We start from the raw sequence: 15,155 nt of genomic DNA on the forward strand, positions 1-15,155 counted from the left end.
AAGCTTAGAGTGGATGTTCAAACCTTCAGACAGAAAGAAGGTGAATCCCTCTATGAAGCTTGGGAGAGATAAAAGCAACTGACCAAAAAGTGTCCTTCTGACATGCTTTCAGAATGGACCATCCTGGATATATTCTATGATGGTTTATCTGAGCTATCAAAGATGTCATTGGATACTTTTGCAGGTGGATCCATTCACCTAAAGAAAATGCCTGCAGAAGCTCAAGAACTTATTGACATGGTTGCTAATAACCAGTTCATGTACACTTCTGAGAGGAACCCTGTGAGTAATGGGACGTCTATGAAGAAGGGAGTTCTTGAAATTGATACTCTGAATGCCATATTGGCTCAGAATAAAATATTGACTCAGCAAGTCAATATGATTTCTCAGAGTCTGAATAGAATGCATGCTGCATCCAACAGTACTCAAGAGGCATCTTCTAAAGAAGAAGCTTATGATCCTGAGAACCCTGCAATAGCTGAGGTAAATTATATGGGTGAACCCTATGGAAACACCTATAACCCATCATGGAGAAATCATCCAAATTTCTCATGGAAGGATCAACAAAAGCCTCAACAAGGCTTTAACAATTGTGGAAGAAACATGTTTAGCAATAGCAAGCCTTTTTCATCATCCACTCAGCAACAGACAGAGAACTCTGAACAAAATACCTCTAATTTAGCAAACTTAGTCTCTGATCTATCTAAGGCCACTGTGAGTTTCATGAATGAAACAAGGTCCTCCATTAGAAATTTGGAAGCACAAGTGGGCCACCTGAGTAAAAGGATCACTGAAATCCCTCCTAGTATTCTCCCAAGCAATACAGAAGAAAATCCAAAAGGAGAGTGCAAGGCCATTGAAATGACCATCATGGCCGAAACCACAAAAGAGGAGGAGGACGTGAATCCCAAGGAGGAAGACCTCCTGGGACGTCCAGTGATCAATAAGGAGTTTCCCTCTGAGGAACCAAAGGAATCTGAGACTCATCTAGAGACCATAGAGATTCCATTAAACCTCCTTATGCCATTCATAAGCTCTGATGAGTATTCTTCTTCTGAAGAGAATGAGGATATTACTGAAGAGCAAGTTACCAAGTACCTTGGTGCAATCATGAAGCTGAATGCCAAATTATTTGGTATTGAGACTTGGGAAGATGAACCTCCCTTGTTCACCAATGAACTGAGTGATCTGGATCAACTGAGATTGCCTCAGAAGAAATAGGATCCTGGAAAGTTCCTAATACCTTGTACCATAGGCACCATGATCTTTGAAAAGGCTCTATGTGACCTTGGGTCAGGGATAAACCTCATGCCCCTCTCTGTAATAGAGAAACTGGGAATCTATGGGGTATAAGCTGCTAAATCTCATTAGAAATGGCAGACAATTCAAGAAAACAGGCTTATGGACAAGTAGAGGACGTGTTGGTAAAGGTTGAAGGCCTTTACATCCCTGCTGATTTTATAGTCCTGGATACTGGGAAGAATGATGATGAATCCATCATCCTTGGAAGACCCTTCCTAGCCACAGCAAGAGCTGTGATTGATGTTAACAGAGGTGAACTAGTCCTTCAATTGAATGAGGACTCCCTTGAGTTTAAAACTCAAGGACATCCTTCTGTAAACATGGAAAAGAGGCACAGTAAGCTTCTCTCAAAACAGAGTCAACTAGAGCCCCCACAGTCAAACTCTAAGTTTGGTGTTGGGAAGCCACAACCAAACTCTAAGTTTGATTTTGAACTCCCATATCCAAACTCTAAGTTTGGTGTTGGAGAGTCTCAACAATGCTCTGAACATCTGTGAGGCTCCATGAGAGCCCACTATCAAGCTATTGACATTAAAGAAGTGCTTGTTGGGAGGCAACCCAATTTTTATTTAATTATATTTTTATTAGTTATATGTCTTTATAGGTTCATGATCATGTGGAGTCACAAAAACAACTGAAAAAAATTGAAAAAAAATCAAAAACAGCAGAAGAAAAATTACACCCTGGAGGAGGATCTCACTGGCATTTAAACGCCAATAAGAAGCATCTGGCTGGCGTTCAACGCCAGAACAGAGCATGGTTCTGGCGCTGAACGCCCAAAATGGGCAGCATCTGGGCGTTTGAACGCCAGAATTGCACCCTGGAGAAGAGCTGGCGCTGAACGCCCAGAACAAGCCTGGTTCTGGCGTTCAACACCAGAAATGGGCAACAAATGGGCGTTCAACGCCCAGAACAAGCACCAATCTGGCACTGAACGCCCAGAGTTGTGTGCAAGGGTATATTGCATGTCTAATTTGGTGCAAGGTTGTAAATCCTTGACACCTCAGAATCTGTGGACACCACAGGATCACCTCAGGATCTGTGGACCCCACAGGATCCCCACCTTCCTCCAATCACTTCTTCTCAACCCTCTTTCACACAATCCCATAAACACTCTTCCCTAAAACTCTTCACCAATCACCTCAATCTCTCTTCCCTATCACCACTTCACCACTCACATCAAACCACTCCTCCCCATAAACCTACCTCATAAACTCCACCTACCTTCAAAATTCAAAATCAATTTCCCACCCAAACCCACCCATATGGCCGAAATTAACCCCCCTTCCCTTCCCTATATATAGTCCTCCATTCTTCCTCATTTTCACACAACACAACCCTCTCTTCTCTTCTTGGCCGAATACACCTCTTCCCACTCTCCTCCATATTTTCTTCTTCTTCTTCATCTATTCTTTCTTCTTTTGCTCGAGGGCGAGCAATATTCTAAGTTTGGTGTGGTAAAAGCATAAGCTTTTTGTTTTTCCATTACCATTGATGGCACCCAAGACCAGAGAATCCTCTAGAAAAGGGAAAGGAAAGACAAAAGCTTCCACCTCCGAGTCATGGGAGATGGAAAGATTCATCTCCAAAGCTCATCAAGACCACTTCTATGATGTTGTGGCCAAGAAGAAGGTGATCCCTGAGGTCCCTTTCAAACTCAAGAGAAATGAGTACCTGGAAATCCGACATGAGATCCAAAGAAGAGGTTGGGAAGTTCTAACAAAACCCATCCAACAAGTCAGAATTCTAATGGTTCAAGAGTTCTATGCTAATGCATGGATCACAAGGAGAGTCAACTTTGATCAAAGGTTGGACCAAGTCCTCATGGACATATGTGTGGAAGGAGCTCAATGGAAGATTGACTCAAAAGGCAAACCGGTTCAACTGAGAAGACTAGACCTTAAGCCTGTAGCTAGAGGATGGTTGGAGTTTATTCAACGCTCAATCATTCCCACTAGCAACCGGTCTGAAGTTACTATAGACCGGGCCATCATGATCCATAGCATCATGATTGGAGAAGAGGTGGAGGTTCATGAGATTATACCTCAAGAACTTTACATGGTGGCTGACAAGTCCTCCACTATGGCAAGGTTAGCTTTTCCTCACCTCATTTGCCATCTATGCAATTCGGCTGGGATTGACATAGAAGAAGACATTCCCATTGAGGAAGAGAAGCCCATCACTAAGAAAAGGATGGAGCAAGCAAGAGAGCCCATTGATGGATCTCAAGAGACGCATGAAGCTCATCACCATGAGATCCCGGAGATGCCTCAAATGCATTTTCCTCCACAAAACTATTGGGAGAAAATCAACACCTCCCTAGGAGAATTAAGTTCCAACATGGGACAATTAAGGGTGGAACATCAAGAGCACTCCATCATCCTTCATGAAATTAGAGAAGATCAAAAAGCAATGAGGGAGGAGCAACAAAGACAAGGAAGAGACATAGAAGAGCTCAAGGACATCATTGGTTCCTCAAGAAGGAAACGCCACCATCACTAAGGTGGACTCATTCCTTGTTCTTACTTTCTCTATTTTTCGTTTTCTATGTTAAGTTCTTATCTATGTTTGTGTCTTCATTACATGATCAGGATATTTAGTAACTTTGTCTTAAAGTTATGAATGTCCTATGAATCCATCACCTCTCTTAAATGAAAACTATTTTAATTCAAAAGAACAAGAAGTACACGAGTTCGAATTTATTCAACTCTGGTTTTGTTTTCTGAATGAATGCTTGAATAGTGCATATGTCTTTTGAAGTTGTTGTTCATGAATGTTAAATATGTTGGCTCTTGAAAGAATGATGACAAGGAGACATGTTATTTGATAATCTGAAAAATCATAAAAATGATTCTTGAAGCAAGAAAAAGCAGCAAAGAACAAAGCTTGCAGAAAAAAAAATAGTGAAAAAAAATAGAAAGAAAAAGAAAAAGCAAGTAGAAAAAGCCAAAAGCTCTTAAAACCAAGAGGCAAGAGCAAAAAGCCAATAACCCTTAAAACCAAAAGGCAAGGGTAATAAAAAGGATCCCAAGGCTTTGAGCATCAGTGGATAGGAGGGCCTAAAGGAATAAAATCCTGGCCTAAGCGGCTAAACCAAGCTGTCCCTAACCATGTGCTTGTGGCGTGAAGGTGTCAAGTGAAAACTTGAGACTGAGCGGTTAAAGTCAAGGTCCAAAGCAAAAAAAGAGTGTGCTTAAGAACCCTGGACACCTCTAATTGGGGACTTTAGCAAAGCTGAGTCACAATCTAAAAAGGTTCACCCAGTTATGTGTCTGTGGCATTTATGTATCCGGTGGTAATACTGGAAAACAAAGTGCTTAGGGCCATGGCCAAGACTCATAAAGTAGCTGTGTTCAAGAATCAACATACTGAACTATGAAAATCAATAACACTATCTGAATTCTGAGTTCCTATAGATGCCAATCATTCTGAACCTCAATGGATAAATTGAGATGCCAAAACTATTCAAGAGGCAAAAAGCTACAAGTCTCGCTCATCTGATTGGAGCTATGTTTCATTGATAGTTTGGAATTTATAGTATATTCTCTTCTTTTTATCCTATTTTATTTTCAGTTGCTTGGGGACAAGCAACAATTTAAGTTTGGTGTTGTGATGAGCGGATAATTTATACGCTTTTTGGCATTGTTTTTAGTTTGTTTTTAGTAGAGTCTAGTTACTTTTAGGGATGTTTTCATTAGTTTTTATGTTAAATTCACATTTCTGAACTTTACTATGAGTTTGTGTGTTTTTCTATGATTTCAGGTATTTTCTGGCTGAAATTGAGGGACTTGAGCAAAAATCAGATTCAGAGGTTGAAGAAGGATTGCTGATGCTGTTGGATTCTGACCTTCCTGCACTCAAAGTGGATTTTCTAGAGCTACAGAACTCAAAATGGCGCGCTTCTAATTGCGTTGGAAAGTCGACATCCAGGGCTTTCCAGAAATATATAATAGTCTATACTTTGGCCGAGTTTAGATGACGTAAAAGGGCGTTGAATGCCAGTTCTACGCTGCTGTCTGGAGTTAAACGCCAGAAACACGTCACAAACCAGAGTTGAACGCCAGAAACACGTTACAACCTGGCGTTCAACTCCAGAAAGAGCCTCTGCACGTGTAACATTCAAGCTCAGCCCAAGCACACACCAAGTGGGCCCCGGAAGTGGATTTATGCATCAATTACTTACTTCTGCAAACCCTAGTAGCTAGTTTATTATAAATAGAACTTTTTACTATTGTATTAGACATCTTTTGATCATCTTTGGACGTCTGGTTCTTAGATCATGGGGGCTGGCCATTGGGCCATGCCTGGACCTTTCACTTATGTATTTTCAACGGTAGAGTTTCTACACTCCATAGATTAAGGTGTGGAGCTCTGCTGTTCCTCATGAATTAATGCAAAGTACTACTGTTTTTCTATTCAACTCAACTTATTCCGCTTCTAAGATATTCATTCGCACTTCAACATGAATGTGATGAACGTGACAATCATCATCATTCCCTATGAACATATGCCTGACAACCACTTCCGTTCTACCTTCGATTGAATGATTATCTCTTGGATCTCTTAATCAGAATCTTCGTGGTATAAGCTAGATTGATGGCGGCATTCATGAGAATCCGGAAAGTCTAAACCTTGTCTGTGGTATTCCGAGTAGGATTCTGGCATTGAATGACTGTGACGAACTTCAAACTTGCGAGTGCTGGGCGTAGTGACAGACGCAAAAGGAGGGTGAATCCTATTCCAGTATGATCGAGAACCTCAGATGATTAGCCGTGCTGTGACAGAGCATTTGGACCATTTTCACAAGAGGATAGGATGCAGCCATTGACCACGGTGATGCCTCCAGACGATTAGCCATGCAGTGACAGCGCATCGGACCATTTTCCAGAGAGGATCAAAGGTAGCCATTGCCAATGGTGATGTCCTTACATAAAGCCAGCCATAGAAAGGAGTAAGACTGATTGGATGAAGACAGCAGGAAAGCAGAGGTTCAGAGGAACAAAAGCATCTCTATACGTTTATCTGAAATTCTCACCAGTGATATACATAAGTATTTCTATCCCTATTTTATTATGTATTTTCGAAAACTCCATAACTATTTTATATCCGCCTGACTGAGATTTACAAGGTGACCATAGCTTGCTTCAAGCCGACAATCTCGGTGGGATCGACCCTTACTCACGTAAGGTTTTATTACTTGGACGACCCAGTGCACTTGCTGGTTAGTTGTATCGAAGTTGTGAATGAAAAACAATATATTAAGACGTGCGCACAGAGTTTTTGGCGCCGTTGCCTGAGATCACAATTTCATGCACCAGCCCCAAAAGTGGATTTTAGCACTAAAAAACTGTTTTACCCTTCTTAATGTAATCCTTAGTCATTAGTTTAGTATTTAAAGATTTTTACATCTCTCATCAAAAGAGGACACACAATTTACACATTTTTATGATTGTATTTTCTATCAGTATGAGTTTCTAAACCTCCTAGGTTGAAGGGAGGAGCCTTGCTGAGTTTTATGGATTAATAAAAGTATTACTGTTCTATTTCAATCCGTGTTTGATTCTCTATTCTAAGATGTGTCTTCGTTCTTCATTCTATGACCGCGTGCCTGACAACCACTCGTGTTCTTCTTGGGTTTGTGTGACTACGTAACTGGAAAGCATTGAACCACCAGCTTGATTACACATCTCTTAGACGGCTAATCCACGACTTCGTTGGGGACTTCTCGAAACATTAGTTCAGCCGAGGTATGGGGAGATTAGAGTCTTTGTGGTAGAGGCTAGAATCCAAAGGCGCAGCATTCTCTGATCCGGAAGATTCGACCTTGTTTGTAGCATTTTGAGTAGGATCATTAAGGAGAATGGACTGTAGGAGCTTCACCCTCAATCAGAATGGATCCACACTAACCCTGGGGTTCAGATCTAGAGGAGCATTGGCGACCTCTCAACCGGCATCAATCACATACAGCCTTCCATAGAAGAAATCATTCAAAGTTGAACAAGACAGTAAGACCAGAATTAATCCAAAAGAACAAACCATTTCCAAGCCTTAACCATCTTCTTATCATTATAAACATATCAACCTAGTTAAGATCTCTTTATTCCTTTTATGCGTTTAAACAAATCCAACAACTCTTCTATCCGCCTGACTAAGATCTGCAAGATAACCATAGCTTGCTTCAAATCACAATCCTCGTGGGATCGACCTTGACTCGCTTAGGTATTACTTGGATGACCCAGTCTACTTGCTGGTTCAGTGTACGAAGTGTGGGAATTCGTGCACCAAGTTTTTGGCGCCGTTGTCGGGGATTGTTCGAGTTTGGACAACTGACAGATTATTTTGTTGCTTAGATTAGGTATTGTCTTTACTTTTGTTAGAGTCTTTTATTTTATTCTTCTTTTTCGAAAAAAATAAAAAAATTTTCAAAAATCTTTTCTTTTCTTTATCAATCTTTTATTTTTGGTTTGAGTCTTTTGTTTTTGTTCTTGTTCTTGTTCGAATTTCTTTGAGTCTTTTTTCTAAAAATTTTCAAAAATAGTGTTCTTTGTTTGATTCTTGTATCAATTTTTAAGTTTGGTGTCTTCTTGTATCTTTTCTTATAATTTTTCAAAAATTGTGTCATTAGTTTTCAAAATTTTTAAGTTTGGTGTTCTTTGCATGTTCTTGTTTTCTTTGAATTCTTTGAGTTTTGTTCTTGGTGTTCTTCTTGATCTTCAAAGAATTCTTGTTTTTCTTTTTGTTTTGATCTTAAAATTTTTTAGTTTGGTGTCTCTTTGTATTTTTCTTCTTAATTTTCGCACACTAGGTATTCTTAGATCTAAAAATTTTAAGTTTGGTATCTTTTTGTTGTTTTTCTCTTTCTTCATTAAATTCAAAAAATCAAAAAAATAAAATATATTTTCTTATATTTGCATTAATTTTCGAAAATTACAACAAAAATTTCAAATTTTAATTTCAAAATCATTATCTTATCTTAATTTCAAATTTCAAAGTCAAATCTTTTCAAATATCATATCTTTTTTTCAAATCTTTATCTTATCTTGTTTCAAATTCAAAATTCAATTTTTAAAAATCTTATCTGATCTTATTTCAAATTCAAAATTTAAAATTCAAAATTCAAAATTTAAAATTTAAAATTTAAAATTTAAAATTTAAAATTTAAAATTTCAAAATCAAATCTTTTTCAAAAATCAAATTTCAAATCTTATCTTCTTCAACTTCTTTTCAAATATTTTCTTTTAAAATTTGATTCTTCTTATCTTATCTTTCTTTTAAAATTTAAATTTTAAATTTCAAATCTTTTTAAAATTAGAACTAACTTCTTGATTTTGATTTCAAATCTTTTTAATTTAAAACTTATTTTCTCTTAACTTCCTTATCTTATCTTTCTTACCTAACTTATCTTTAATTTAAAATCTTTTCTATCTTATCTTCTTTTAAATTTTGAAACTAAATCTTTTCAAATCTTTTCAATTCTTATTCTTATCTTATCTTGTTGACTTTTTCAAATATTTTCAAAATAAAATCTTTTCTAATCTTCTATCTTATTTTGTTTCCAAATCTTTCTTAATTAGTTACTTGTTTTCTCTTTCTTCTTTTTCAAAACTTCTTAACTAATTCTTCTCTCTCCTATTTTCGAAAATTCTCTTCTATCTCTCTTCTATTTTTGAAAATTCATCATTTAATTTTCAAATCTTTTTGATTAATTAACTTTTAATTTCGAAATAAATAAATAAATAGAAAAAAATAAAAATATTTTAATTCTTGTTTATCTTTCTACTTCTATTATTCGAATTCTTTTTCTCCTTCTTCTATCTTCATTCTTCTTTCTTTTATCCCTCACATTTTACTGGGAGTTCTCTGTTCTCTGGCATAGAAGCTTCCTTTCTTGTTGTATCTGTGTTTTCTTGTTTATGACCAGGAACATGGATAAAGAGCCACTCTTTAATCTTGATCCTGAACCTGAGAGGACTTTAAAGAGGAGCTTACAACAAGTTAAAGTACAACGCTCCGGAAGAAACCTCTCAGAAAAGTTCAAACAAGAAGGTGAAAACATGGCAGCCGAGCCTAATCATGAAGGAGAGGCAAGAAAGGTTCTTGGTGACTTCACCATGCCTACCTCTGATTCTATGACAGAAGCATTTCTGTACTTGCCATTGGAGCTAACAACTTTAAGCTTAAGCCTCAGTTAGTCTCTCTTCTGCAACAGAATGCAAGTTCTATGGACTTCCACTGGAAGATCCACATCAGTTCCTAGCTGAATTCTTGCAAATTTGTGACACTGTTAAGACCAATGGAGTGAATCTTGAGGTCTACAGACTTATGCTCTTTCCCTTTGCTATTAGAGACAGAGCTAGGATATGGTTAGATTCTCAACCTAAAGAGAGCCTAGACTCTTGGGAGAAGCTGGTCAATGCTTTCTTGGCCAAATTCTTTTGTCCTCAAAGAATGAACAAAATCAGAGTGGAAGTTCAAACCTTCATACAAAAAGAAGGTGAATCCCTCTATAAAGCTTGGGAAAGATACAAGCAACTGATCAGGAGATGCCCTCCTGACATGCTCTCAGAATGGTCTATCCTAGGAATTTTCTATGATGGTCTGTCTGAGATGTCCAAAATATCATTGGACAGCTCTGCAGGTGGATCACTTCACTTGAAGAAAACACCTACAGAAGCAAGAGAACTCATTGAGATGGTTGCAAACAACCAATTCATTTACACTTCTAAGAGAAACCATGTGAACAATGGGGTCCTTCAGAAGAAAGGAGTTCTTGAAGTTGACACTCTAAATGGCATATTGGCTCAGAACAAGATCTTAACCCAGCAGGTCAATATGATCTCTCAGCATTTGATGGGAATGCAAGCTGCAGCTGGCAGCACTCAAGAAGCTTCTTCTGAAGTATAAGCTTATGATCCTGATCAACCCACGATAGAGGAGGTGAACTACATGGGAGAACCCTATGGAAACACCTACAACCCTTCATGGAGGAATCATCCTAACCTTTCATGGAAGGATCAACAAAAGCCTCAGCAAAGCTTCAATAATAATCATGGTGGAAGGAACCAGAATAGGTTCAACAACAGGCCACCATTCCCATCTTCTCAAGGGAATATGGAAACTCATAAGCAGAGCCTTTCTGACTTAGCCATTCTAGTTTCCAGCCTCTCTAAGGCCACTCATAGTTTCTTAACTGAAACAAGATCCTCTGTAAGATCCAGAAATTTCAGAAAAATCTTATTAAGAGCTAATTTTGATTTATTTATTCATTATGTACCTTAACCTCAGAAATTATTTTATTAAAGATAATTAAAGCAAATTTTGGTTAATTGAGTTTAAAGTAATTTAAGGTTTTATCTGATTTTATAATTATCGAATTATTTTCTATATTTAAATAATAAAGTTTAGCAAATATAACATAATAAGAATTTTATATGGCTTGGTTTAAGTAATTGAGATTTCGAAATTTAATATTTGATTTTAAATCAATTAGTATTTTGATACAATAAATAATATTTTAGAGATTTAATTAGATTTCAGATTAACCTACAATCCCTAAATTTTATCACGAAATCCTAATTCCCAAATTAAAACCCTAAATCCCCAAAACACAACACTAATCCTAATTTTCCTAACCCTAGCCGCCATAGCCCTTCCCCAAAAACAACCTAACAGCTTCAGTAAACCAGAAAAAGAAAGAAGAAAGAAAGGGAAGAGACGGGAAGGGAGACGCAGGAAAGGGAGAATGGGGGAAGGAGAGGAAGGCGGCGTGATGGGTGTCACTGCCACCGCCGCCGCTGCTGTTGGGAAGGGAGAAGGAGATCTGAGAGGAAGAGGGCACCGGGGATGAGGGAGCTGCAACAGAGAGAGAGAGATCCGCGAGAAGAGAAGGAAGAAGACGCACAGCTTGTTGTGCCACACCCAACCATGTTCAGCCCGCCATTGCGCCGCCACTGCACAACGTCGCCGCCATGCCTTCATTGCCACCAAACACCGTCAAGCTCGAAGGGAGCCAGACACCGCAAGGAAGAAGCTGCTCATCGCGTCATAGTCACCGTCGCTGGGGCTGTGAATCTCCGCTGTGAACCACGCGAGAGCCAGTAGAGGAGGGAGCCTCTGCTGCGTCACCGTTGTGCTTCCATCAGTGCGGAACCGTCATGCTGTCGCTGCTACTGGGTTGACACCGCAGCTACTGCCCAAGCCGTCATCATCGCAGAACACACACATAGAAGAGGAAGAAAGGATCTCCGCCGCTGCCAGGGTCGTTGGTGAGTCCTGTGCTGCCATCAGGTCACTGTTCTGCCACCATTGAAGCTCGTCGGAGAAGGAGCTATTGTCAGAAGAAGCTACTGCTGGTTTTGCTCTATACTATTCTGTTCTGCCCCTGCTTCTGGTTTCGCAATTGCCAAAGTCTCTGCCGCTATGGGTATTGCTGTTGGAGTTGTTGGGAACCAATGATGGAGCTGCCCGGAAACCCTATTGTTGCTGCTTTATTATTTCATTGTAAGCTATCTCTATTTCCAATTCCATTGAATTTATTTCCATTTCCGATTCCATTGAATTTGAACTCTCTATTTTGTTGCAACCTTGGTTACTGCTGTGAGGATTACTGATGTTGCTGTTACTGGAGTATCATTGGAATCGATGTTGCTATTACCCCGGTTAATGCTGCCACTAGGATGTATGCTCTGGTCTCTGGTTTGTGTTCTTCTGAGTACCAGAGCTGCTGCTCCATTCCCGTATTTCTTTTGGTAAGATTGGTTTTGTTCTACAACCAATATTCTGATTATTGCTTCTTTGATGATCTGTTCTATTTTGCCCTTGTATTTGCTTCAACTTCTATTAAATATCCTTCTAAAGTTGCTGTTGCTGCTACTAGAGTTGTGGGTGATGCCGCTGCTATTCCGGTTGTGTTAGAATGGCTACTGTTCCAAGGGTTACCTGAAACTGAAGATCGATTTCGGATGAGATCTGCTATGGTGGCCGGAGTTGTAGTGTCTGACTTGTTGGATCTGGTGGAGCTGGAGATGCTGCTGATCCTTCGTCACCGGACAGTGGTGGTACCTGCAAGAGACTCCGATGCTTAAGTTAGCATGGGCTTTAAGTATGTTTTTAGTAGAATCAGAGTATGAGTTATACCTGGGTGTTCCAGTGTATTTATAGTAGTGTAGGCTGCCTTTTCCAGATAAGATAAGTTAGCTATCTTATCTTATCTTTCGAGTGAAGTCATCTTATCTTTAAGGGAAACCACCCTTATCTTTCTAGGCTTTAGTTGCCTTTAGATTGGGCTATGTTCCTTTATTTGGGCCTACTTGGGCTCCTTGTAGCGTTTTAGCCGAGCTCTTTGAGAGGATCTCGGGTAATCCTGACCTGAAGAGGTCGGTCGACTTGTCTTCAATCAGCCCGGGTCATACAGCTCGACCCAGGGCATGAACAATGCCCCTGCTTGAGCTCGGTCTTTCTTTTGAGGTCGTGTCTTTGCTAGACTTTGACCCCTTGTGGGGAAGTCAAGCTCGAGTATTTTCTGTCGATCCCATTTTTATAGAGCTCCTTAGGAGTTTTTGAATGCAGAGCGTTTTGTCTTTCCTTTTATTTGTAACGTGCGTTTTGTGTTCCCTTGGAAACGTGCGAGAGTAAAACTCATTAACTCTTTGCCATTTCCTTTGCTTCCCTCTTTGTATCTCATTTTTGAATTTCAAAGCTTCTTTCAGTTTCTCATCTCTTGCTCGCTGTAACATCTTTCTCTTCTGCTTACTTTTCGCTTTTGCCTCTTCGCGCTTTCTTTTACTCGAAAGGTGATTTGCTCGTGTTGTTTCGATTGTTTGCTTCAATCTCTAATCAGTTATCGCCTCCTTCTTCTATACAGGTTGGTCTTCTTCTTCTCTCTTTTTGACTTTCCACGCCGTTCTTTTTTGTGTTTGCATTGTTTTGATTTTGAAAAGTTTTGATCTTTCTTGAGTTTGGAAAGTTTGAACCTTTCTGCATTTGCTGTGCCTGATCGTTGCTGTAACATGTACTTTGATGCTGTTTAGGGTTTTATTTTGTTGCTTGTCCCTATGACTTCTTTATGTGTAGATCTTTGAATTTTGTTTGTAGCCTTGAAATGACGAACTGTACTTCTGAAAAGGGTTGTATCTTTTAACGATTTCTTTGTGCGATCTTTGTTTTGACGATGGTGGCTTTCCTACTGTAGAGTGTAAAACACCTTTTGCTAGAGAAGGATATTCGATCTTTTTTGTGTTTTTTGGGATTTAGGCTACAAGATTTTTCCAGAATCCTTACTCTGTTACTGCCTCCAAAGGATGCCCCTGGACCTTGGTGTAAGTTCTGGGGTTTCCTTTTACTACTGTTTCTGAGTCTTTTATCATTCGCATGCTATTGCCCGAGCTATCTTTATATTTGTCCGAGCTGTTTTCTTGAGCTGTTTGATTAGTAACCCATTTTTCCTTTTTCTCCCTGTCAGACTAGTTGACCTCATGTCTTCTCGCAAAAATATTATCGAGACGCCCACCAAAGTCCCCGAGGGCATATCTGACTGGCTAGAATCCCTCATCTTGATGTGTGTTTCTGTGGTTAATTCTGAGTATTGCGTGAAGCTTTGGAGACATCACAGAGTTTGTAGTAGTAGAGATCAGGAGAAAAATTACGAGTTGGTAGCGCCTGACCCTGATGAGAGAGTTTCTTTTCCTTCTCTGACTCAGGGGGAACGTCCCTTCTTTTATGCGTATAATTACTTTTTTAGCCAAATGAACATCACCATTCCTTTTATTTCCTTTGAGACAGACCTGTTGTGGTCCTGCAACGTAGCTCCTTCTCAACTTCACCCGAACTCTTGGGGCTTCATAAAGATCTTCCAACTGTTGTGCCAAGAACTGGATGTCCGACCTTCTCAAACTCTCTTTCTTTACCTTTTTGTTTTGACAAAGCCAGGGTCAGCTAAGAAGAAGGCTTCCTGGATTTCTTTCCGAGCTACCCAGGGAAAGAAAGTTTTTTCTATGTATGATGAATCTTTTAGGGATTTCAAAAACTATTATTTCAAGGTCCGAGCTATTGAAGGAGCTCGGCCTTTCTTCTTGGAACAGAATAATGAGCCTGCCTTTCCCTTATGTTGGCAAAAGAATGTTGTAGTGTCTAGGTATACTTGGAAAATGTTGGATGAAATCGAGCAGGATTTTGTGCATGTATTAGAGAAAAATTGGGGGGAGCCTCCCCATCTCGATACAAAGAGGTTCTTGGGGGATTCCTCCCTCCTTCGAACTGGATTGGGTAGCTGCCGATTTCTTTTTAGTTTTGTCTTTGTTATTTTGTTTGTTTTGTCAATCTATCTCTTTCTAACTTGCAACTTTGGTTTTGCTGCTTTATTTTTTCAGAGATGGTGAAGACTACTAACTCCATGAAGGCTTTCAAGAGAGCCAGGAAGGCAACTGTTGCCCAGAATATTTCGGCTAAAGGTCCTGGGGAGGGGTCTTCAAAAGTTACTCTGGGGAGGTCGACCTCGGACACTTCTGGGCCGAGGAAGATCATACCAACTCTCCAGGATCGCCTGGCTTCTTCTGATCCTCCCCAGCCGACCTCTGGTGCTGCCTCTCCTTCTGCTGCCGGTCCTCTCCCCAAGAAGCAAAGGACTGTTGAACCTTTCAATTTGGATGCCCCTGACTTTGATACTGTGGGGTTTGTGGATAACCAGATCGCTCCTTATGGCCGACTTCCCATGGACGACGTGTCCATCTTGCACCACCTGGATTTTATCACCAGCAGTAGTGTGCGGATGGCGCATATGGGTACGTCTTTGTTTCGCTCAATCCAAGATTCTCCTGTTCATGCGACGAAAGCCTTCATGCAGGAAGCTAAGTCGG

The 15,155-nt window shown here is 39.7% G+C and overlaps 2 non-coding genes across 2 annotated transcripts; both read right to left on the minus strand.

Annotated features, from left to right (window-relative positions):
• LOC148577398 (small nucleolar RNA R71) lies at positions 1-108 on the minus strand. The gene has a single exon (XR_015903668.1). It is a non-coding gene; the product is annotated as a small nucleolar RNA R71 (small nucleolar RNA).
• Positions 109-9,756: 9,648 nt separating this feature from the next.
• Positions 9,757-9,865, minus strand: LOC148577399 (small nucleolar RNA R71). Its single transcript, XR_015903035.1, has one exon. It is a non-coding gene; the product is annotated as a small nucleolar RNA R71 (small nucleolar RNA).
• Positions 9,866-15,155: the final 5,290 nt, after the last annotated feature.

The sequence above is a fragment of the Arachis ipaensis genome, chromosome B1, assembly GCF_059453495.1.
Source record: "Arachis ipaensis isolate K30076 ecotype BB chromosome B1, ASM5945349v1, whole genome shotgun sequence".
Taxonomy (NCBI): Eukaryota; Viridiplantae; Streptophyta; class Magnoliopsida; order Fabales; family Fabaceae; genus Arachis; species Arachis ipaensis.